Source organism: Cornus florida, unplaced genomic scaffold, assembly GCF_030987335.1.
Source record: "Cornus florida cultivar Cherokee Brave unplaced genomic scaffold, ASM3098733v1 CherokeeBrave_3.0.0_Hap2_Chr09, whole genome shotgun sequence".
In the NCBI taxonomy this organism is placed as follows: Eukaryota; Viridiplantae; Streptophyta; class Magnoliopsida; order Cornales; family Cornaceae; genus Cornus; species Cornus florida.
In genome coordinates, this window is record NW_026775579.1 from 29,169,700 (window position 1) to 29,194,154 (window position 24,455).

The 24,455-nt window shown below is 32.8% G+C and overlaps 1 long non-coding RNA gene across 2 annotated transcripts; it reads right to left on the minus strand.

The window, feature by feature from the left end:
- Positions 1–8,435: 8,435 nt before the first annotated feature.
- Positions 8,436–14,376, minus strand: LOC132273638 (uncharacterized). 2 transcript variants are annotated; one of them, XR_009470196.1, is made up of 3 exons: positions 14,185–14,376; positions 10,533–12,320; positions 8,436–9,586 (listed from the first exon to the last, which is right to left on the minus strand). It is a non-coding gene; the product is annotated as an uncharacterized LOC132273638 (long non-coding RNA). The 2 variants fall into 2 exon arrangements; XR_009470197.1 differs by lacking the exon at positions 8,436–9,586 and having other exon boundaries at positions 9,593–10,697; positions 11,797–12,320.
- Positions 14,377–24,455: the final 10,079 nt, after the last annotated feature.

Below are 24,455 nucleotides of genomic sequence, written 5' to 3' on the forward strand. Positions count from 1 at the left end.
AAAACAAGCTAAAATTTTTGGGTGCGTCGTGCACGTCCATTTTTTCCAAAAGAAAGCTGGCCAACATAATAAGGAGATAATACAGTGGCGGAGCCAAGAATTTAGTTCAGTGGAGACAACCATTAACAATAACATGATAAGAAATTTCGAACCAAAATAATAAATAGCAATGAAAGGGTTTTTTCTGAATTTTAATTTTAAAATTTTGTGAAGCCCTTGGAAGGAGAACAAAAGGTGGGCCGTTTTTTGAATTTTGAAAATTTTATTAGGCAAATGAGTTAGAAAATGAGAGGTCTTCAATAATTTTGGTTATTTTTCATAGGGTTTTATGTGAATTTTTTAGGAGCTTAATCTAGGTAACTTTTATAATTATCAAAATTTGTATATAGAAAATACAAATAATAGAAATTCAATAGCAAATGAGGGGTCTTTTCTAAATTTTGATTCTTAAAACACTAGTCTTTTGAATTTAGAAAAACTTGTTGGGCAAATGAGTAATAAAATGAGGGATCATTTTTTACTTTTGCAAGTTTTTCTTAAGGCTTTTTATGATGATTTTTGACTTGTGTTGTAGGAAATTTGGCTTTACAGAGTTAAATCACACAATTCTTCTCAATGGATATCGCTCTCATGTTTTGAGCACGTTCTCGCTCCGTTTCTACTATTTGTGATTTAATTTTATCGCTCTCGAATTCGCTCCTACTCCCATTTTATGTGATATAACTCCAGAGTAGAGCCAATATTTAGATTGGTGACAGTTGCTCTGTGCCTTGGCTTTCTATTCTGATTTGGATGGAACTTAAAAAAATAAAAATAAAATAAAGGTAGAGAAAATTTACATGCTTAGAGTAAATGGTTACCATGTATGACTATATGTGAGCTTTAAAATAGATAAAGTGAAGATGTACATGATATGTTAAGCTTAAAATAAAATATTTTGCAAGATTTTTCTTTCAAGAGTCATCTCACCCTTTACTTTCTTCACTTAATACAATCAAAAGTAAAAGCAAACAAAAACTACATAAATAGAGAAGTTATTACTATTGGGATTTATATGTCCTAACATAGCAAATTCCTATTTGGATTAAATTGACATAAGTTCTTAACGTTTCTGAAATATTTATGTTTTATACAATTGGTGAATTCAATGTATTATATTTCGATTCATTATAGAATTGATAGTGTCCACTTGATTACAAGAGATATTTATATATGTATGTGATGGCGATCAATACATAAATATAAATAGTAATCATCAATGGTTCATAGTCGGTAATTATGGATGGACTCATAACTAATTAAGACTTGAACTGGATCCGCGTTAGGTTGAGATATACTGCGAGAGCCGTCGTATGCAATTGCTCCCTATCACTGTCATGGCATTTGACTCTTAAGTATGAGAAAAGTATAAACTCTTTTATTAATTAATAATTACTTTGATTTGTTCGACAGATTTTTCGGGATCCTTAGATCGACACTTTGGGTAGTTATGTAATTAATAGTTAGAGGGTTATATTTTCAATATTTGTATCAAGATCTATGAATCAAAATCCCTTAAAAAGTTTTTAAAACTAACACGTTTCCCAACAGTGGTATCAGAGCATGGTTTGATTCATTTCTAGAGATCATATTTTTATCAAAATCATCATCATAAATCCAAATTATATATATATATATATATATATATATTGATGTATGATTTAATATATTGATACATGATGATGTATGTATAATTATGAATGGATGATGATGTGTGTTTGGGCCATGGATGAAGCTTATAGGTTTTCGAATGTAATTTTATCTTTGGATGAATGTAATTAAGGCTTTGATTTAGCCGTTTGAAAGTTCAATGATGTAATTTAATTTTTTGCATTATATTTCAAATTGTAAATATTTTTAAAGTCATGTAATCTTCATCAAAGGATGCTATGAAGCTTCAAGAAGGTCTAAGATGGTTAAATTAGGCTTCAGGAATTTTCTGGAATTTTTCTGAAATATTTTTAGGCTTAATTTATATTTTTTGGTTTTTTTAAAATATTTTCTGGAATTTTCGGCGTTTTTCTGGCAACCGAAGGGTCGCCGGCGGCGAGGTAATGGTCGGAGATAAGGGCGACTGATCAGGTGCTTCGCAGTGCACCATAATATGGTGCAACCGGATTACAAACCATTAGATTAATGATGGCAGCGAGGGAATGATTCCATGCAATGCAGAGAGCATGGGCTCGGTGCGCCTCCAGTAATCTGGCGCATGAGGACCACGCGCCAGAGCAAGTGAATGCCAAATGGCGCGTGGCAGCGCATGCCACTCGCCAGCCTTTCAATCAAGCGCGTCTGAGCGCGTGGCAAGGAATGCCACGCGCTGCCTCATTCTCTTGGCGCGTGTAAGAGTCTTGGAGCGTGTGGGAAGCGTATGTGGGCGCGTGGGACCTCCTGGGACATTGTTTTGACTCCTCCCGGTGCATATAACCAAACGATATACCTCCAGGCTTTATTTTAATGATTATTTTGTACTGTTATCACTCATTAGGAAGTGAATTATTGCCCCAAAGTGGATTTTAATATTATTCTCCATTATTTAAAGATAGTGGGAGTTTAATAGGATGCAATAATTATAGCACTTAATAATTATTTAGTTTTTAATGTTAAAAGCTAAATCCATTGGCCATTTCATTTATTTGTTTCTGTCTGTTATTTATTTATTTAACTGATGCATGGAATAATTAATTGTTTATTATTATTATTCATGCATTGGATCCATGATATTTAATTAAATGACTTGATTTATATTAATTAAATTATGAAAATTAATTGAATTTGATTACTAATTAATTAGAGGGCACTTATTGGGAAACGAAAAAATTATTTTTGTAAATTATTTTTAAAGTGTGCCTCAAATTAAATATTAGTGAATCATTTAAAAGTCCAGTTATTTTCTAAATTTAATTGAATTAAAATCAAGATGTTTTTTATACATCATATCATGTAAATAAATAAAATGAAAACCCTAATTATTAATGATTAAATATTGAGTGGGAGGGGAGATTTTTATACATTGCCCCATGGCCTTCGTTATTAACACCATTGTAATTAGATCTTCAAAAATAAGGCCCCACGCATGATTTGAAGAGTCTTAATATTACAAGAATGGTTGTCTCATGAAAATAAAAATATTAAATGTTCATTATAATTAGATCTTTAAAAATAAGGCCCCACGCATAATTTAAAGAGTCTAGATTATAATGACAAGATATTTAATGTTTTATTTTTCATTAGAGTTTTAATAACATTATACACTCAATCTAAAATCAATAGTGTTAGCTCCCCAACGGAGTGGTTCATATTAGGTGATTTTAGAAAGGCTAAACATAATCGGGAATCATTTCATATAGATAGACAAGGCATTGTCTTAAGATATGGAGATGATGGGATTTGCCCACCAATAGTAATAATGAATTTCGCCAGCCGAATAAGTTATTGGCGTATTGGTTATCCGATTTTTCATGCAGTGGTTAAGGGACCCACATATTATTATTTTAATGGAAGTGCTCACCTAATAGCAAATGAATCTCTACAATAGTAATAATGAACTCCTCCAACAGGATAAGTTATTGACATATTGATTGGTTGATTTATTATGCTACAGAGTTGAGGGACTCGCATTAATTAAAAGGGATTGTTCACCAATAATGATAATGATCTCTTATTCAATTGAGATTTATTATATTATGTGGCTAACAAACTCATTTTAATTTTAAATATCCTTGATAGTATTAATAATTCACCTTGCATATTATATGAATGCATTTATATTCAGATTAATTATATCTAATCCATGTTATCTGCTTGCTAACATATTCAATGTATGTGGACCTCTTTTATAATGACTGGAAAAGGAACTTAGATATTTTATTCACAACGTAAGGGTACAAAATGTATTTAATACTCCTATACCTAATTCATTTATTTTAAGATACTTAATGAGATGTTTTAGTGAGATTAGATAGGACATATGCCTAAGTACTGTGTCAAATTTAAATACCATCAAGATAGCCTAAGGAACTCCAGTTTGATATCGGATTTTGAAAAATGATTGTTTATTATTTAAAAATTGAACTGGAGGTCAATAGGACTGACTTGAATGGTAAGTTTCAAATTGACATGATTATTGCTTTGTTACCAAAGTGGTTCGGTTTTTCCAGAGTGAACTAAATAAGGAATCAATTTGAGTTCACACTCGCTGATATTCTTATAGAATTGGTAACAGATATAGGGATAATCAAAAGTATAGACGATCCTATTAATCTAACCTAGTCTATACCATCTTCTTCTAGGCCCAAGTGGAAGGGCAAAGTAAAGAAGAATGATAATAATAGGACTAGGTTAGCACAAAACATGGGTATTCAAAAAGGTTAAAGGGAATAAGGCAGTGTATGTTGAGGGCAAAGAAAACTGTTTCTTTTGTTGCTAACTAAGACACTAAAGGACGAACTGTCTAAGCAATGACGTGGCATAGGAAAATGTATATTTAATCATTGAGTCATGTTATGTGGTTGTATCTATTAATTCCTGATGGATAGATTCTGGAGCTACTAAACATGTTTGGAATTGTTGCAAGGATTTCAGGAATCCAGAAGCCTCGATAATATGGATATATATTTATACTTGACCTGATGTCAAGGTTGTAACTAAGTCAGTAGGAATATTACATATGAAATTAGAGAGTATAAGGATATTAGTATTAGAGAATTATCTTTATGCACAGAAGTTAGACGCAATCTAGTTCGTGTTTCACTTGTGATTTATAAAACTGTATTGTTATTTTGTAAAACTGGTTTTATAAAATTGAATAGATATGCGATTGCTTCTGGTGCATTGAAAGATGGTTAATATACTATAATCACAAGCTCTTAAGATTTACAAGATGTAGAAACTAATGTTGCATCTTCTAGATTGAATGTTAAGAGAAAATTTGTTATTCCTGACTCATTGTATTTTTAATGTCTATTTTTGGATTGTTATCAATCAAAATGAGATTCAAAGATTGGTCAAAGAAGGTTTATTACCTAGTGAGGCAGAGGAACCTAAACCAAACTTGTGAATCCTGTTTTGAAGGATAGATAACTCTAAGGGCTTAATCAGCTAAATGAAATAGACATAAAGGACAATTGGAGTCGGTACACACAGACACGTGTGGTCTTATGAACATCCAAACAAGATTACTCACGTTTTGGATAAATTTATCTGATGCGACACGAGTCTTAAACTTTTTGTACATTCTGAAAGTGTCAAGACTGATGTGGAGTACAGATTAGGTAAGCTTATCAAAACAATCCGATCTGATCGTGGAGATGAGTACTTCTTGGGATAGTGCAAAGACTATGTGGTCAATGAGGGTATGGTGTACCAGGTTTTCCGCAATTGACGCTAAATGGATTTAGGTGTCAAATAGGAATAACAGAATTCCGCTTAACATGGTTAGATCTATGATCTGTAATGCTATTATCTCTATCATTTAAGAGTTTAGCGTTAATGACATCGATGCGCATTATGAACTGCATTCCATCTTAGTCTGTCTCAAGGATACCATTGAGCTGTGTTTTTGACTAAATCTTAGTTTGAATCACATGCACATATGGGGTAGTCTTGCACATGTGCGCTTGATATGGACAAGTAAGTTGGAAACAGATCATACGCATGATAGATTTGATAGCTACTCTAAAAGTCACTAGGACGGATTATTTTATGATCTCAATGATAAAAGTTGATTGTTTACACTCACTGTTTATCTATAGGAGAATCATATTATGAATCACATACCTAGTAGCATAATGTTAGATAATATAGTATAAGTACCAGATGTACCACATGTGAATACACTTATTATAGAGATTGAGAATAATATTTGAATTCCCTATTGATGCATCAGCATCATCTAGTACACAGATTCCTGCATCGGTACATTGATGTAGTGGGAGGATTATCATCCAATCCGACAGAATCATGTTTTTAGGTGAGACCGTTATGGATATCCCTGTTAAACATGAGTTGGACCCAGTAAACTACACGGAAGTGTGAACCGATATGGATACAGATCATTTTGGCGAGTTACTATGAAATCAGAGTTGGAATCTATGTATTCTAATAAATTCTGAGATCTTGTAGAACTTTCTAGTAGGGTGATTCCTATGGAAGGTAAGTTAATCTACAAAAAGATACCAGAAGATTTCTTAGTGAATAAATCATGAGTGTACAAGGGAATGTCATTATTTTTCTGATTCTATATATATTGATGACTTCCTACTCATTCAGAATGCTGTGGAAGTTTTGTCATCAATAAAGAGGTAGTTGTTCAATTACTTTCAAATGAAGGATTTTCAAGATGTAAGCTATATTCCTAGGATCAAACTTTTGCAAGATCAGGTTAAAAGGAAAATAGGCTTATCTTAATAATCCTACATTGATAAAGTTTTGACCAGGTTTGGTATGCATAACTCAAAGAATGAGCTCTTGCTTTATTGATATGGATGGCTCTCTCTAGTAAGTAGTTTTTCAAGACTATCAAAGGAGATTGAGCAAATGAGACTGGAACAATATGCTTCGGCATATGAGAGTCTCATATATGCCATGGTCTATACCAAACAGGACATCCGCTACATAGTAGGGATAGTCAATAAAGATTAGTCCAATACTGGACTTGACAACTGGTCTGTTGTGAAAAATATCATTAAGTACCTAAGGAGAATCAATGATATCATACTCATTTATGGATGTGATGATATGGTTCTAGTCAAGTATGCTAGTTCTGATTTTCAATCAGAAGTAGATACTATGAGGTTCATGACTTAATGTATGTTCACTCAATGGAAGGGAAATCAGTTAGTAGATTATTAACCAGATTTCAACTGCTGACTTAAACCTGCAAGTGGAGTACATTACAGCCTTAAAGGCGATAATGGAAGCTTTTTTGGTTTGATCTCACTGATTTAGAGGTTGTGGAGCATACTAGTCTGCCTATCGAGCTATATTGCGACAATAGTGCAGAAATAGTCCAAACCAATGACCCAAGCTTCCATAGAGGAACAAGATACACTTAGACGAAGTATCATGTTCTACATGATATTGTCCGGCAAGAAAATATACTTGTGGCTAGAATATTGCATTGGAACACAACTTTGTTGATCTATTAACAAAGGTGTTATTGATTAATAATTTTAATCGTTATCTGAATAACATTGGAGTTAGATCCAATTTGAATTGGCTATGAGGGCAAGTGGGAACTGTTGGGATTTATATGCCCTGGCATAGCAAATTCCTATTTGGATTAAATTGACATATGTTCCTGATGTTTTTGAAATATTTATGTTTTATACAATTGGTGAATTCAATGTATTATGTTTCGATTCATTATAAAATTGATAGTGTCCACTTGATTACAAGAGATATTTATATATGTATGTGATGGCGATCAATACATAAATATAAATAGTAATCATAAATGGTTCATAGTCGGTAATTATGGATGGACTCATAATTAATTAAGACTTGAACTGGATTCGCGTTAGGTTGAGATATATTGCGAGAGCCGTCGTATGCAATTGCTCCCTATCACTGTCATGGCATTTGACTCTTAAGCATGAGAAAAGTATAAACTCTTTTATTAATTAATAATTACTTTGATTTGTTCGGCAGATTTTTCAAGATCCTTAAACCGACACTTTGGGTAGTTATGTAATTAATAGTTAGAGGGTTATATTTTCAATATTTGTATCCAGATTTATGAATCAAAATCCTTCAAAAAGTTTTTAAAACTAACACGTTTCCCAACAATTCCATGGTAACTATTGGTTTAAGCCGATAATCATTGGGAATACAATCAAATGTGTTAGAAATATGTATGCTTTATTCCATTTTTGTTTACGTGTCTAATGATAATTGATTAATTCTTACGTGTCCAATGATAATTAATTGGGATATCTAAAAGTTTCAATACAAGTATGGGTAAAATATAATAACAAATTCGAGAAGGGGCACATAAAAAGAGATGAATTAGACAAAACACATCCAGTAAATTTGAGTAAGCTACTTCATAGTACAAGTCAAATATGAGTCAAACTTACATAAACGTCTATTTAACAAGTTGAATATGAGGCCCATACGCGAAATATTCTATATAAACTTACAGTAAAGAAAACCCTAATTATTCAATCCTATCGTAATTAAGGTATAGAAAACATCAAAATGACATTACTTTAATTTTCAGACACCGAAAAAATATGCTTAATTAGTTGGTCCCTATGCATGATTAAATTTTTTTAGTATAGACCCTCTTAGATCCTCACAACCTTGTCATACCTTCGTTGACTGATTGGTGGGTTTGAATGGTAGTATTTTGAATATAAAATTATTATATGCATATATGTGAATTTTAGTATGCATATATGTGAATGTTAGTATATATATATATATATATATATGCACTCAATAATTTAGTTTCACTACACTTTCCTTTCCTTTGTATTATACAATTTCATTCAAGTCTATTCTTTTTATTTTGTTATTGGAACAACACAAAATAGTGAAACATATCCTGGGTTATATTCCCAAGACCAATTATCTGTATTTTGAACTTAGGGTAGGGTTTTGATCTCTGTCAAAAGGTCTGATAATTTGCACAGCTGGGTTGTCTATCTTAAAATTTTCTTTCGATGATGTACATATTTTGAATTCTTCTTGGTAGCGCGGTCAAAATCACCATCTCAATTATTAGGGGTTAATGTAGTTGGAAAAGACTTAGGTATGGTGCTCATGAAGCATTAGGTCTTAGGATCGATTTTTGCTACCAAGACTATTTGTTCAACCTTTTGAAGTACAATTTGTAAGCAAATAGCCTAATACCGTCAAAGGATCTGCAAAATAGAATATTTGTTGCAGAAGTTGGTGAGAGTAGTAAACAACTAAAGCAAAGGAATGTAAAACAACGAATCATCTACAAGAACAAAAACAAAAAGGAAAAAATAAATAAATAAATGATGCCAACAGTGTTATTTAATTAGATTCATAGGCAACATAAAATATAAAAAAAAGAGAAGAATTCATGGGCAACAGTGTTATTTAATTAGATTCGTCTTTTAGTAGTAAACAACTAAAGCAAAGGAATGTAAAACAAGGAATCATCTACAAGAACAAAAACAAAAAGGAAAAAATAAATAAATAAATGATGCCAACACTGTTATTTAATTAGATTCATAGGCAACATAAAATAAAAAAAGAGAAGAATTCATGGGCAACAGTATTATTTAATTAGATTCGTCTTTTAGTAGATCATTTATTTGTCCAGCAACACTAACAATGCTATATTAGGAACCATATCAAACCAGTTTATGCAATGACTTGTTTTTGTTATGATCAAAGCGGCAAAATTAAGTAAAAAATAGTGAAAAGGAGCATTTGGAGCGTGAGAGCGGCACCCGTTGAGAAGGATTGTGTGGTTTAGATCTTGGTAGCTTTATTGGTTCCACAAAATACTGCCGGCCCAATGTCATTTTAGCATCCATAAAAAAGATATGAATCTCCAGCTACAATTCTTCTACAAAGGCCACCACCAACACAAACGATAAAAGAGACATTTCATGAACTGAAGCAACAAGAAACCAAGTCTATCATGTAAAATGCTCCAAATGAAACCATGCAAACTAGTTCTATGTGTATAATGTAAGGAATTGGGATGATCTGGTTGTTACCTACTATCAGTTAAAGCACAAAGACACCATAAAGCAGCAACATTGAGGCTCCGTCTTTTTGGATGTAAAATATTTTTCAGAAAATATTTACGAAGAAAAAAAATATTAAAACCTAACAAAAATAACTTGCCCATCAATTTTTGGCAAGTTATTTTACACCACCACCTGATGACTCGACCTCAACCTCGACCTAAACCTTTGCCAAACACTGAAAAAGTAAAAATAAAGAATATATATATTTCACCTGAAAAAAGGATAAACTTTTCCAGAGGAAAATATTTTACGTCAAAACAAACAAAGCCAGAACGTAAACAATCCAATTAATGGGACAAAGCTATTAGAAGAAACTCATTGACCAAGTATTTTATTAGGGTTCTAAACAAAAATTACATAAAGGATAAAACAAAGAATCCTGCAGCAGCAGCAACAACAACAAAAAACAGAAACAATAATTGGAGTTGGGAGGTGTTTCAGCCGGATCGACGGATATAAATTCCAATGATATTACTCCAATTCCATCTTAAAAGAAAAGTCAGGTGAACATTTTAAGTCCAAGTATTAGAAAGATTATGATCAAATGAAGTGCTAAGTTTGTAGCCTAACCAAAAATTTAGTACATAACAAGACAATATGAAGAGAGTAGCAAATCAAGTAATCATATGACAGTTAATTATTTAGCACAATTGCTGAAAGAAATCAATGATCCACTAAATTGTGAATATCAACCTAATAGAAAACGACAAAATGAGGTCCACTAAAGAGTAAAACATGGAGTTGTTAATAGAGAATTACTTAGAAGTAAGGTGTGAAACTAAGAGTTCATTTCCATCTCAATCGGAAAAGCAAAGCTGAGAGCCTCTTAATCGTAAATCTCAGTCATTCAAACAGCAACATATAGCTTCAAATTTCAAAAGTAATCCAGCATGTTTAATTGCATGCGCTGCGTTTCACTAACCCCTGCCATAACAGAGTCAATATACAACCGGCAATAAAATTTGAACCATGAAATGTCAAGACCCGTAACATGTTCAAAAAGATATGGCGGGAGAGGAAAGAAGAATTAAGGTCATTAAGCACTGATATATTTATCCACACAGACTATGCTCCTATCAGTAAAAAATTAATATTTGTTAGATTCAGAATAAAATTTGATGGCTGTAAAGAATTATTGTCAAATTTCTCTAAATAGTTTATAACTAATGCAATTCTAAAAGACACACAGCTCTAGCATGATTTAGATGAAGGGCCCACCATTTATCTACAGAAACATAGAGGACTTTGACCATCAACCCATCAAAAGCCGGGTGATATTGTTTACACTTTACAGTAAATTAAGATACAATCATTCACCATGTAAGAAGTCCAATTTACACTTTACAGTAAATTAAGATACAATCATTCACCATGTAAGAAGTCCAACGAACAGCAAAAGTTTGTTGCATTCTAAAAAATTAAATTAAATTAAAATTTAAAATAATAAAATAAGTCTACATCATTCCATTGAAGGCCAAATAAGTTCCCACCACATTGTGAATATATATATTTAAAAGAAAAAGGTCTCAAGATGAAGCCAATTTTCTTCGGTAAATGTAAAATGCTTTAAACCCTGTTTGGTAACCACTCCCATATTTTTTTTTTTTAAATTTTATGATAAACGGAAGTAATGATTCTGCGGTGCTGTCATTTCTATCAAAAGCAGAAATATGTTTGGTAACATACGTCTGTGGTTTCCCACCACATTGTGAATATATATATTTAAAAGAAAAAGGTCTCAAGATGAAGCCAATTTTCTTCGGTAAACGTACAATGCTTTAAGCCTTGTTTGGTAGCCACTCCCATTTTTTTTTTTTTTTTTCAATTTTGTGGTAAACAGAAGCAATGATTCTGTTGTGCTGTCATTTCTGTCAAAAGCAGAAATATGTTTGGTAACGTACATCTGTGGTTGAATTTTTCATAATAGGAAGCGGAAAACATGTTTTGAAAAAAACAAAAACAGGGAAGAAAAGGCATCACTGACTAAAATTATAAAGTTGTAAAAATTGAGGGGAAAAAAAACCTGCAATACGCTCCCATAGTTCTTCCATTGAGCGCATAGGGAGATAGTTGTTAAGCCTGTTGTTTCTTTGACTATGGAAAGGATTGGTAATTGGTTGTTTGAAGAAGCAAAACTCTTAACTAGAGTACGCTTGTTGAGGCAATTCAAGCTGATCTAAGATGAACGAAAAGCTTTTTAAAGATGCAAATGCAAAGCATAAAGAAGGGATTACAGAGCGGAACTTTGTTATAGAGATTGAAGACTTCGCTTACGATGTTGAAGATGTCATTGAAACTTTTGTCCTCAGGGTTGCAATCAAGAGGACAAAAAGGATTGGATATTACCTCCTCCTCTCTCCCTTTTGAATGCAACATGAGCACAAAAGTTTCGATGACATCTTTGCCATCACAAGCAATGTCTTGAACCTTTGAACAAAGTCGCGTGATGTAACCCTTGCTTATGCTTCACATCTGCATCTTTTCGAGTCAAAACTTCAAAATTCCTCCTAGGCCCATGGAGATTGTGATAATGCTAAATGCCACAAACTGCACAAACATAAACAAGTTCTGCATTAGTCACCTATGTTAAAATGTTGATTGCAAATGTTAAAATCATAAGTAACTTCAAATATTCCTAACTATGATAAAAACAGTATAATGTCAATATTACCACAATGCATCCAAATTAACGTAATTTAACAAGTAAGCAGCCCTTCACAATCATGTAACTGGAACTAGGTTACAAGGCCATGTAGTAGGATAGCAAGAAATTTTAGTCTTGTTTAACTGACCTTCAGACATTTATGAAAAGGAATATTCAATGCCATTAGACAAGTCATCAAAAAGTCAAAATATATAAACATACAAAGCATAAAATGGTCGAATAAGAAAACACATTCAAAATCACATGCGTGTATACATGGCTACTTTGCTACATTCAAAATCAACAATATCAGTAGGAAAACAAAAACAGAAGAAGCAAAAAAAAATTCTATGTTAAACACATGCGTATATACATGCACATGTATTACATAGAATTGTACTGGCATGTAAGTTCCAGAAATTTGAAAAGCAAAAACAAACGGAAGTTATGAGATGGACATTTCTTCAAGCTTGTGGAGCACATAAGATGCTGGACACGCTCATTTTACTTTGCAACTATGCTTTTTATGTATGTGTGCATAAATACAAAGCCGCACACACACATACATATAAAAGTCACAAGCTTAATCGTCCGTCATAAGGTATTAAACTAATGCGTATATAATGCTTGAAATACTAAACACATTTTTGATGGACTATCCAACAAACGAAAATATATTTTTTCCTAACACCTTACATTATAAAAGACCCAAAAGAATCATAAACAGGAATGAAACAGTAAAGAGAAATCATCTAACGTGGTCACCCAAATTAAAAAAAATCAGTACCGATCAGAAAAAAAATTAATATTTGCTAGGTTCAGAATAATATTTGATACTGTTTAACATTGTTCTCAAATTTCTCTAAATAGTTTATAACTAATGTAATTCTAACAGATACCTAGCTCTAGCATTATTTAGATGAAGGGCTACCATTTATCTAGAGAAACATATAGGACTTTGTCCATCAACCCATCAAAAGGCCCAACCATGTAATTTTTTTTTTTTGAAGGGCCATGCTACGCACTTTTCATTCTCAATTTCCTTTCTACTCCTTTCTACAGTGCTCTAAAAAGTAAGGTGCCCATGGAATTCGCATATTTTATTATAGGGATCTAGAAGAGTGCTTAGTGTCACATTCAATGTGTACCACAGCGGCAAAGAAAATCAAGTAGGAGATGTAACATTTTACCAACAACCCATTCAATTAAAGTGATTTTAAACAAAATTACACACCAATAGTTGTAATGATCAGTTAAAAACTAAACAAACCCATCTCTATATCAAATGATAGTATTCCAGCTTCAAGTCTGGAACCAACGTTCTGATATCACACAAAGGCATATGCTTGTACATAATTTATATACACATGTATGTAGATATATTTATAAACAAATCATACGATATTAAGGCATATGCATACATACTATCTCAAATCCCATCCACTGATCAAACAAGAAACACACCATCTTCAAGGAATGAAGTACACATCAGAAGTTCACAAAAAGGTCTGTCAAACAGAGTAGATCTGTTCAGATCTGAAACTAAAAATTACAAACTAATTGTATCCGACATATATAGTTCTTTAATTCACGGAAGCTCTTGTAGATCAAACATGAAAAAGAAGCAAGCTAACTTGATTCAAGATGAAGAAGAAGAAGAAAAGGAAGAGAGAAGAACAAGTAGTGACTTTTCTGCTGCATTTATTGTCCGTACAAACCGATTCAGATGAGATATATACGTATTGAATTATTGATAGAGAGACAAACCTTTGGAGAATTTTAATGGAGAAGAGGACACCAGAATAGATGTGCATAGTCTTCGGTGATTTCGCTATCTAGCACAAGTTTTAACTCTCTACAAAAGCAATGATAATGGAGAGAGGTTGTAGAAAAGAAAACTAAGAGCATCCAGTGCTTGGAGAGATCTCCCGTGGAAACCCAAATGTGAAGCTAACTTTCACTTGGTGGGCCCTCGTCAAAATTTTAGTATTACTCCTGTTTAAAAAAAACCTGATGTTCTGTTTGGACTGTGACTCACATAGTTACGATTTTTCAAACAGCACATCTAAGAGACAAAAATAATATTCTAAAATTCAAATATAAAGTGCAAAGTAAAGTTTTGAGAGCATCTTTGTGGACTTTGCACTACATATTTACGAGTTTATGAGTAATGATAGGGGAATCGAAAAGGAATTCTCGAATTAATATCGAATTTGACGTGATTGGTCATTCTTATAGGGCCCGTTTACTAACGCTTTCACTTTCTTAATTTTACTTATACTTTTCATTCCTAAAATTGAAATATAAAGTAAAATTATGTTTATTAATTTGTTATGCTTTCAATATTTTTAAAGTAAGAAATTAAAAAGTAAGTTTAATAATTATATAATTTTGATTTTGCTTTATATATATATATATATATATCATCATCATTACTGCAATCCTAGGGTTTCTTGATCGGGGTTTCTTGATGCCGTACCTCTCTGTTCTGGAAACTTGAAAGTTGATGAAGAATTGCTCTCCAATCCTAGGGTTCCACAAATTAAGAGTATTTGGTTTCTAAACCTGCGTCTCGCCTTTATAGACATAGGTCTCTCTCCCTCTCTTTGGGTCTATCTATGCTCCAATCTTTGTCAATTGCCTGACCCAAGTCTCTCTGGTCAATAGAGACTCTTTCAACCCTTTCAAAAATTCTCTTTCATAAGTCTTCATTCTGGACTGAAGAATTACCTTGCAATTGACGCCAGAATGGACCACCACCAGGCATGGGAAGAAATTCTGGACTGAAGAATTGCCTTGCAATTGACGCCAGAAATTGCCTTGCAATTGATGGTGGGTTTCGCGAGTGTTTGTAGAGAGAGAAAGAGAAAGACATAGGAGGGAGGCATTCTAACATAAACCAAAGAAGATTTCGGATGTGGCGATGGTGGATGTGGTTGTCGGCCATGGCAATGGTGGCGGTGGTTGTCAAAGGCGAAGGTCTGCCCTTTAGGGAATTTTTTTTTTTTTTTCTTCTTCTGTGACTGGTTGATGGATTTGGGTATATTGTTGATGGTGTATATGAGAAAAAGAGAGATTGGTGTTTCAATCCAATTTTGAATACAGAGAAAGAGTGATTGGGGCTTGATCCAATATCGAATACAGAAAAACTGAAGCTACATCATCGTCTTCTTCGGCATTGTCGTCTTCGTCCAGATAGACAGAGAGTGATACGAATAGAGAGAGAGTGTGTGGTGGCCGGGTGGTGTCTTCCATTGTCGTCGGTGGTTAGTGTCTTCCATTGTTGCCAGTTGGTGGGATGAGATGATGATGATAGAGAGGGAGAGGGAGAGGGAGAGGAGAGGATGATGGGTGATGCTCGGCTGATGGGTCAGTGAATGCTATAGTAACAGAAAGTATTTTCTGTGTACAGTAGGGAAAATAAAGAAAGTAACAAATCTTCACTTTCTCTTTCCTTCATTAAATATGAAGTACTTTCTAAAAAGTTGAAAAGTAAAATCATCTTAATAAACATAATTTGTACTTTTACTTTATATTTTTAGGAATTGAAAGTAAAAAACATGAATGACTTTTGTTAGTAAACAGGTCCATAACGTGTTAAATAATTATTTTTTGGAAACTATTTAAATAGATGAGGTGGACAAAAATACGTCAGATTCGATACTTATTCGGGGTTAATTCTTCAGTCTCCCTATCGTTATTCTAATTTATTTATTTGTGAGAATAAGCTTAATATTTTTAAATATTCTTTATTAATTAGCAATATCAAAAATGCATTTTACTCAATTACACTATTTAATTACATCAAATTCAAACATCTCCATTACCAAATTGATTTCACAAATGTTTTTTTTTTAATTTCTTATGAAATTACCATTGTCCACTCTTTTGGGACTACAATTATGTTACATTTCAATCAAGGGGCGATTATATTACATTTCAATCAAGGGACGATTATATGTAAGGTGTAATATTTTATTTAAATATAAAAAAATATTAATGTATTTTTTTTCTTTATTTATGGAAAGGTATATAATGCACTTTTTATTTATATATGTAATATCATAATTCTTTAAATATTGTTTTCTATAAGTCTATCAAAAAAAATATATAGTAATTTTTAGCAAACAATTAAAAAAAATTTAATTATCAACAATATAAAAATTATATTTTATTTTATTAGTCGTTCAGAATATAAAAATTGAAAATTAATTTATTTTAAAAAAATTTATTTAATTATTTAATTAATAAATAAATAATTATAAAATAAAAAAAGTAGAGAGTTTTTTTGTTAAAAAAGTAGAGAGTTGATAGCGAATTGCACAACAGAAAACAAAAAAAAAAAAAACAATGAATCGGATATGTTTATGTTAGCATAATTGTGCAGGTGGATCTCTATGATAAAAAAGTGTGACTCCATTTGGAGCTCCCCACTATGGATGGCGGATGCTCTAAGTTTGATGCTGGGTGGGTGGGTTGGGGGACGTCCCCATCCACCAACTCCAAAGATATATACAATAAATGCTCTTACTATATTACTCTCACCAACAATTTTTTATTTTTTTTTCTTTCTCACCAACTTGTATAAATTTGTATATTAACTTGTTACTTGATGCAAAAGGACTTAAGGAGAGGGGGAGGGATTGTTCATATTCAGAAATGGAAAAGATTTTTTTGTTATTAAAAAATTATGTAGATGACATTGTTTTTTGTTTTACTTGTAATAACTTCATTCCTGATTTTTCTAAAAACATGAATAATTTTTTTTTTTTAAATGAGCATGGTTGGTAAACTTTCATTCTAGGAATTTTTACATATAAATAGGTTTAGGGGCCCATATTTACTCATTGATTGAGTCAAAGTCCTATATTTTCAAAAAAATGTGTTTGACCTAAAGATGACATGACACATGGATTTTTACTGTTTAAAGTTTGTGTTGATAAAAATGCCCTTCTCCCTATTTTCTGTGTTCCCTAAAATGCCCTTCTCCATAATTTAATACATTTACCTTATTGCAACCCTAATGCTCTTTCATAATCCCATTCGTGCAACCCTAATGCTCTTTCATAATCCCATTCGTGCAACCCTCTCTCTCTCTCCCCCCCTCTCTATAATAGCGATTTGCCCTAACCCTCACTTTCGTGCAGAGCCCTCTCTCTCTCCCCCTTTCTGTAACAGCGATCAGCCTTAACCCTCACTCATAATCCCATTCGTGTAGAGCTCTCTCTCTCTCCCTCTCTCTCTAACAGCGATTTAAGCATAGCCCTAACCCTCTTTTGTGCGCCCTTTTTCTCCCTGTCTCTATAACCCAGCGAAGTAGCATCCCCACTTCTCCACTTCCTTTGAGTGGATCTCCCCCGTCGTTTGGGTCGCTGTGCTTCTGTGAACTCGTAAGTACTCCCTCTCCCTCTCTCTCTCTCTCTCTCTCACACACACACACACACACACCCATTTTGGGTGGATCTCCCCCTACCCGTTTTGAGCACCTTTTAGTTTCAGTAATTTGCTCAATTGATTGTGTGCTTGAATTTTGAACCTCAGAGTTTACAATTGAAGGTAATTTACATGTGTCAATTGGTATCAAATTTATATCATAAAGATAATTCAAAATTACTTCAAACTATAGCTCCACTGAATCAAGATATTAGACATTATAGAAAGTTTAATATAGTTCAAACTATAGTTCCTAAATTAAGAATTTTTAATTATTTTTATGCATATTAATACTTAAAAACGCTTCTACAGATTTTAATCTGTTTAATTTAGTTTTGACACATTCATCAATCAGCTCAATCATCCAGAAAAAAAAAAAAAAACATTCACGCTTAGTGTCGATTACATCAACTGTGTATTTATGTGTGTTCTTTGGTACAAAGATCAGAGGGAGACATTATTTAGTGGGGAACAACTAATTCCTTTCATCAATGATGTTAATTAAGAATATATTGGTCTTGCATGATAAATTAGTTCAATTTAGGGTAACCCATAACATATAAAACAAAGATGCCTCTCTGTTGTGATGTGATGTGCATTGCCATGACTGACTTTTGCACCAAATTGCCGATTGACGCCTATTCTAAACTATTAGATGCAAATTGAGTTGCCAAACATAACCCATCAACAAATGACTTGGACTGCATGTATCAAATTGGATTATTATCAGTTCTTTCTACCAAACAGAGTTGTGATGCCAAAATAGAGTGAGATTGTAATGACCCCGTCATTTTCCTTCATTTCCTTTTTCTCAAATTTTACGGATAAATTTTTTCCGTTGAATTTTCTTTTCAGAGTTCGGTTACTCATCACTTAGTGCCGTCTCGAGTGCTCGAAAATGGTTTCCGAGACTCTTTCCTTTGGATTAACAACTTCCTTTAAGGACCGAGTCATTTCCACATTTTCACTTTTTGGACACTATTCACTTTTCGTCTTTTTCTCGTTTGTCACTTTGTTGGCACAACCTCACTTTTTGTGTTCGGAGTTGAGTTTTGACTCCACGAGTTTTCATTCCAGTTGATTTCCTCGAAGTGCATAACTTTACTTTTGGAGAAAAGCTCGCCAGTTGTTCTTTTTTCCCGTAGGGGCGTGGATGAAAGAATTCTTCAGAAACATTAATGTTTCTTGGAGTATTTTTCATAAATAAATTTTGGAGATATTTTGATTAGGGATTTTTAAGAAAATATCTTTTTCTGGCCAGTTTCGTAGTTATCATTTCTTGGAGGGGCAATTGTGCAATTAACGAAAGTTATTGCAAAGTGCCTTATTTTGAGCCTGGATCCTCGTATGGGATTCATTTTCACATTTTGTCGAGTCGTGAACTCTTGAATTTCCTTCCGGTCATTTTTTTCAGTTTTATGGTTTTCGACCCCGGTTAGCGTCGAACTTGTTCGGGGCATATCTTTCTACACGGGACTCAGTTTTCGACGCCGTTTCATCCATTGTCCATTTTTTTCATTTTGGTTCTTTTTCGCTCATGGTGTTTTACTGTTTGAGCCCGTCTATGCAAATTTCACTTTTTCGGACCCGGCAGGACCTGTTCGGTGCACTTTTTGAGATTTCTATAAATAGGGGGTCAAGAAAAATTAATTAAATTTTTTCCTCTTCTTCTCCCATGTTTTAGACCAGCCATGGCAGCCCAAGGGGCTGCCACCCTTCTTTCTTCTTTTCCACATTCTTCCCCTTTGTAAAATGCCGTAGTGCCTTAGCGTTTATCGTAGGCCTTGGCAAGGCGGTCCTTTCCCCCTTATTATAAGTCGGTTCCAACCATTTTTGAGTTCTGGTTTCGTGTTCGGGTTTGGATTTTGGTGGTACCTAAAAGGTGATTGTTGTTTCCCTCGTATTCCCCGACAAAACCTAAAAGTATCGTCAGATTCGGAGCGATTTTCTTTCGATGGAAATTTGTAATTTCATCACAAAATGAGGTAGGGGATGTCTTAGGCTTATATAATTATTGTATTAATTATTTTATAAGCTTATACAACTTGTATGCATGCCTATGTATTTTATCTAGAATTTAATTTAATTATTTTCTTTGTATAAGATTTAATTCTCATGGTTGTATATAGTTTGGAATTAAATTGTGGCATTCTCTTAAATCAGGCCTTGATATGTTTGTTAACATATATTAAATTGAAAGTATTTGAATAAGTATTGAAACTTTTATTTAATCTTTTACTTATGTGAAAATTTAATTCACATGGTTGTAACTAGTATGGAATCAACTTGTAATGTGATATTAAATTAGGTCTTGGTATGTTCTTTAACATATGTGAATTTGAGAATATTCGGAACTGTTTTAAAATCTAGAGAAAATTAATTAATTAGGTTAATTAATTTTATTTTAAGTGTTCTACTCACTTAATTAGATTTTTAACTTGATATTGTTGATGAGCTTGGCATGTTCTATCATATACATTAAATTGAGAATATTTGAATAGGTTTTGAGACTTTTATATAATTATTTTCTTTGTATGTAATTTAATTCATATGGTTGTACTTAGCATGGGATGAACTTGCAATGTAATATTAAATTAGACCTTAATATGTTCATTAGCATATATGAAAATGAGATTATTTGAATGAGTGTGGAGAACTTTATTTAATTATTTTTTTGTATGAAGTTTAATTTACCTAGTTGTAATTTAGGTAGAAATAATTTGTAATGTAATATTAAACTAGGCCTTGCCATAACCTTCGACCTATATTATTTTTAGAATATTTGGAGTTAGCTTGGAAATCTTGAAAATTTAATTATTTAATTTAATTAAATTCCATATGTATGCTTCCATTGAGGTAATTAGGCATTGACGTTGTTTTCATGCTTAGTTTATAAATTTGGGACTTGTTGTATGATTACATTATAGCATTCCATGAGTAGAAGTTATAATATTAACTTGTTTATATGCATATTAGATATTTGACATGGTGTATGCCAATGTAGCTTGAAGACAGAGGATGAATATTGTGTGCTTTACTTGACTTGTTTGTGCATAGTAGTTGACTAGTGTATTGTGTATATGACTTGTTGATTTTAGGAAAGCTTACACGGACATTGAATTATGTTATGGCTAGGGCATGGCTCTAGTACGAGGGATGAGAGCTCCCCCTACAACATATAGTGCGCACTCGGTGGTACCCTGAGGGCTAGTAACCTAAAAACACCAATATACAGTTTTATTCCGGTTTTAGTGTGCACTAGGTAACACCTTGAGGGCTAGTAACACGAGATCACTTGCTTGGTCATTGAGACCGTATATCCTTGTCTTTCCACCAATACTTGATTTCGCATTCAATTCCAAATTGTTTAATATGGATTAATTATAACTTGTGATGTAGTGTTTGACATTTCATTTTGGTATAATATACATGTGCTTAGTATACTTGCATGCCTTACTTTCAATACAAGTTAATAGGACTAAATTGTTATAAATTTTTGTTTTTGCATTTTAGATTTCAAGTTGTAAACTTTGATAATCTATGCCTTAATGCGTTGTATTAGAAGTTCTATTTTTACTAAATTGCAATATTTAGTTGTTTACGCACTTAGGTTTCAAATGGATAATTTTGATAATCTATATTGATGCGTTGGATTAGAAGTTCTAATGTTAGTTAGAACTGTATTGATATTATAATTTGGGTTTTAATTGTCTAATGTAGCTTAGGATTAGGTGGTATGAACTGTTTTAGTTGTTTTCGCATTTTAGGTTCTAAATTGATAACTTTGAATACCTATGTCTTGTTGTGTTACATCATATGCCCCTATGTTATTTACTTGCATAAATATTGTGATTTATGGTAGGAATGTTTTAAAGTAGTTTAGGATGATCCCTGAGTCTCAATTTTGACATAAACGTTAGGTGGCATGAACCTTATGAATTGTTTCACATTAATGTGATAAACTTGTAAAAAGTTGGTCTATGCATGCTTATTCCCTACGAGTAATATAGGTTACTCATTCCTCGCTGAATGCGATCTATTTCAGGCAAGAAGACGTGGTTTTGGGATGCACAATATCCCTTGGATGTTTTGTAGACTTAAAGAATTTAATTAATGCAAATGTTAGCATGAAATGTTATTTTTGATTTAATATATCAAAACTTGTATATTTAGTTCTAAATATGTAATGAGTACTTAAGTGCGCCATTTGGGGTGTATTTGACATGTATGTAATGAGGCCATGGGCCAATGGCATTTAATTCGTATTCTAAGTACTTTTATTTCTAAGTGATTTTGTTGAAAAATAAAAAAAATGGCATGTATTAACTTCACTACATTTGCATGGGGTGTGGGAAGTGCGTTTTAGTACTTCCATAGGGTCTCTTCATTTATATATGAAGTGTGGACAAGGGCCAAACGGTCATTTGAAACCATTTGATAATTTTTAGTTTCAAGTTTCTCTTTTAAAAGCCATTTTAGGCAAAATTTGAGGTTTAATAGGTCATATTTTGTATTTAGCGACTATTGAGGCCGTAGGTCATTGGAACGCGTGTAAATATGTATATTACGTTTGCGTGAATGCTTACCTTGCACAAAATATCACATTTGTATGAAATGGATGCTTGTTGGTCTCAAGTTTTCCATTTAAAGTATTTTTTTTTGCATTTTGAGGTTCAAATAGGTCGTATTTTGCATCGGGCAATTTTGGGAGCTGCGGACCATTCCCTCGCGCTTAAAATCACTATTTATGTTTGCGTGTATGATTATTTTAGCACACAACACCATTTAGGGTCAAATGAACACTTGGTGCAAAGTTATTTATTAATTCTTTTATTTTTATTTATTTTTATTTTATTTTTTATCGCTTTTGACCTAAACTGATTTAGGGGTATTTTGGAATTCCCTTTAAAAATTTAATTCCGGCCTTGATATGGTCACATAGAAAAAGTGATTTTAGGAGGGGGGGGGGGGGGGGGGTTTCTTCACAACATTTTTCCAAAAAATGTTATTTCGGTCTCAAAAATCCCGTGTCAAATCTGATTTTCTGGTGAGCACATGCATTTTCAGAAAATCTGTTTTAGGGTAGTTTGGGGATTTCACGTCAAGAATAAATTTTTCTTTTGACATGGTCAGCTTGAAAAATTATTTTAAGGGGGGTTTCTTCTTCGTTTTTTCCAAAAAACGTCGTTTAGTGCCTCAAAACGGCACACGATTTTCAACATTTTGCTCAGGTATATTCACTTCTGTCAAAACACTATTTATTGCTGTCAAAATACTATTCATGGCCACGACGATGTTAAAACTTTGTTTTGACTTTTCTCTTCCATCCGGACTCTGAATCAAGTGATTTTTAAGTCTAACTTGATTAATTTTTCGTCGTCTTTCCAATGGTGTGCTCAGTAACACCCAAATCTTGCTAGAAATTACTAGTTTGCCCTTGGGGCTAAACTTGTCCGGTTTTCCTTCTTATTTTGCTTCCGCTATGTTTTCTTTTAAGTTCCGTGACTTCCTATGAAGTTACGGATGTGTCTTGGGAATGATGTATATTCCTAGTGATGTTGCTTCCATGTAAGATGACTATTTTGTCCTTAGGGGCTTCTTTCGGTCTTTTTTTCTTTAATCTTTTATTCCGCGTCGGCTCTTGTTAAATTCCGTGGCCTCATGGAAGGTCACTTTGGCGTCCTAGGGATGTTGTATATCCCTAGAGATCTTGTTTATGTTTTCGCTTCCGCATTTCGGATCCGTTATCAAGTCAAACTTTGGTTCATCACAGGACGTATTGGCTCGAAAAACCAGGGTCTCTTTGTTGTGAAATGATTTTATTCCATTTTTCCCAAAAAAAAAAAAAATAAAATAAAAATGGTGCATTTCAAAGATGATTCCCTTTCTTGTAATGTAATGTGGATTTTTATGACTGATGACAATTAAACAACACATAAAGATATAATATATTTGGCTATTAGCATTGGTAATTGTCCAAGCCATGAACAAATAGAAACAAAAAGATGTCTTTACTTACTAGTTACAAATGCCATCTTCTCACCATCTCTTTCTATCTAAAGAAAATTGTCCACCTTAATAATTGCTCGATCCTTTAATTATTAGGGATTTTTACATATAAATGGGCTTAGGGACCCATATTTACTCATTGATTGAGTCAAAGTCCTATATTTTCAAAAAAATGTGTTTGACCTAAAAGATGACATAGTACATGAATTTTTACTGTTTAAAGTTTGTGTTGCCTAAAATGCCCTTCTCTTTATTTTCTATAGAGTAAGGGAAAAGATTCAATAGGATGATTGTTAGGGATGTTTATTCTCCTTGCAAAATTTATATTCAATTTTAAAATATATACTGTGAATTAAGTTGAATTTTACCAACTAAAATTTAGTGACTTTAGTTAGTTAAAATTATACTCAGAATAAATTTAAAACAATCAATGATTTAGAAAAAAAAAATAAATAAATAAAAATCCCGGTTAAGCAATTGTACAAGTGAAAAAGATGGACAAGCCTAAATAACCCGATCAATTTTAGAGGCTCACTTGGAAATCAATAGAAGCAAAACAACAAATGAAATGACTAAGGCTCAAAATAAGACCAACT